General features: G+C 36.4%; 1 pseudogene; it reads left to right on the forward strand.

Moving 5' to 3' along the window:
- The first annotated feature begins 1,290 nt into the window (after positions 1-1,290).
- Positions 1,291-1,714, forward strand: LOC114216598 (large ribosomal subunit protein uL14 pseudogene; annotated as a pseudogene).
- The last annotated feature ends 663 nt before the right edge of the window (positions 1,715-2,377 follow it).

Consider the following 2,377-nt stretch of genomic DNA (forward strand, 5'->3'; position numbering starts at 1 on the left):
CAAAATTCTGCAAAATACTATATAACATTTGAAAAATCTCTAAATACATAATAAAGTATTAAAAACAAGTTGAGAAATAATAAAAAATGAAGTCATGTATCTTTTGCTGTGCAGACTTAAATTTTAATGAAGTCAATGCATCAATTGGTTCCTTTATGGATTAAGCTTTTTTCTCCTCAAAATTATCCTTTTCAACCACTAGATGATAAATATGATAACCAATATTTTCTTTTAAAATTTTTTAAAGGTTTGCTTTTTTGCATTAAGGTTTGTTTTTGTTTGTTTGTTTTTTTAACCTAGCTAGAATTGATCTTATGCACTGTGTAATTAGAATCTAAATTTAGGGGCACCTGGGTGACTTCAGTTCGTTAAGCCTCTGCCTTTGGGCTAGGATCAAGGCCCAGGTCCTTGGGCTCCCTGCTCAGTGGGGAGCCTGCTTCTTCCTTTCCATTGCCTGCTGCTCTTCTTCTTGTGAGCGCTCACTCTCTGTCAAATAAATAAATAAAATCTTAAAAAAAAATCTATTTTTTTCTATAAAGTTGGTCTCTGTCCCAGAACTATTTACCATATTCTTTCTCTACTGTTGTGGAATGCCGTATTTGTCATATATCAGGGGTCCATATATTAACAGACAGTTTGGGAGCTCTCTATTTTGTTACACCTATCTGTTTTTATTTATCTCCCTCCTAATACTACTCTGTCTTTATTATCATAGATTTATTGTGAGCTTACATACGATAAGGAAATTTTCTCCAACAACATGAATAACGTTTTGGCTCTTCTTGGCCCTTAGGTTTTATATATAGATATTAAGATTAGCTTGTTAAAGTTTCATTAATCTTATAATCCCTAAATGGCTTATCCCTCATTTTTTCAGAATTTTTCTACCCGTAAATACTGTTCTATAATTTTCTCCATATACACATTGCCATCTTTTATTAAGATTATCTCTAGATACTTATTCATATCTTACTTGGGAATATGTAAAGCCTTAATCAAAATACAAGGCAAACAAGTGAAATAAGACTGAGAAAGACAAATACCATATAATTTCACTCATAAAAGGAAGCTAAAAAAAAAAAAACAAGAAAGGAGGAAAGAAAAGAATAAACAAAAAGCAGAGTCAGGCCTGTAAATACAGAGAAAAAACCAAGGTTGCCAGAGGGGAGGGAAGTAGGGCCTAAAGCAAAAGTAGGGGCTTGGGCAAGAGTTAAAGATACAGGCTTCCAGTTATAAAATGAGTAAGTCATAAAAATAAAAAGCACAGGCCTCTGTCCCTTTCTGGTGTTCAAGATGTCAAAGCAAGGATGTGGTGGGTCCTCTGGTGTGAAATTCTGGTTTTCCCTGGGTCTTCCAGTAGGAGCTGTGATCAACGGTGCTGACAACACAGGAACTAAAAACCTGTATATCATATCTGTGAAGGGGATCAAGGGACAACTGAACAGACTTTCTGCTTGGGGTGTGGGTGACATAGCGATGGCCACAGTGAAGAAAGGCCACCCAGAGCTCAGAAAGAAGGTACATCCAGCACTGGTAATTCGACAACAAAAGTCATATCGGGAGAAAAGATGGCGTGTTTCTCAATTTTGAAGATAATGTGGGGGTCAGAGTAAACAATACAGGTGAAATGAAAGGTTCTGTTATCAGACCAGTTGCAAAGGAGTGTGCAGACTTGTGACCCAGGGTTGCATCTAATGCTGGCAGCAATGCATGATTCTTTAGTGTATTTGTTTAAAAAGAATTTTTTTTAATTATTTGCTCCCCCCCCAAAAAAAAATAAAAGGTACAGCATAAGGAATACAGCCAATGATGTAGCAGCGGTGTATGGGGACAGATGATAGCTACACTGTGGTGAACACAGCATAATGTATAGAGCTGTTGCACCATTATGTTGTACATCTGAAACTAACATAATATCGTGTGTCCACTACACTCTTTTTAAAAAGTATGATATAGTTTTTACTAATAAAAAAGTACTGGGCAACAATATAAACTATTAAATGCCATTATTAATGTACATTTTAGTATATTTTCTATTAGGTTTTTTTTTAAAGCATTCTGTGCCTTATTTTTCTTTTTTTTTTTTAGATTTGATTTTATTTATTTGAGAGAGAGAGAGAGAGAGCACAAGCAGGGGGAGCGGCAGACAGAGGGAGAAGCAGGCTCCCTCCCCACTGAGCAAGGAGCCCAATGTGGGACTGGATCCCAGGACCCTGGGATCATGACCTGAGTCGAAGGCAGACGCTTAACCAACTGAGCCACCCAGGCATCCCTTTTTTCTATTAGTTTTTAATGCTGTGTAGGAATGCTTTTGAGCCTTTGCATGTTGATTTTGTCTGTAAGAAAACTTGCTTCACTTTCCCTTTTTTAAAAGATT

Source organism: Eumetopias jubatus, unplaced genomic scaffold, assembly GCF_037043125.1.
Source record: "Eumetopias jubatus isolate StellerSeaLion01/CBP00866 unplaced genomic scaffold, mEumJub1_p1.0 scaffold_4, whole genome shotgun sequence".
NCBI classification, from domain to species: Eukaryota; Metazoa; Chordata; class Mammalia; order Carnivora; family Otariidae; genus Eumetopias; species Eumetopias jubatus.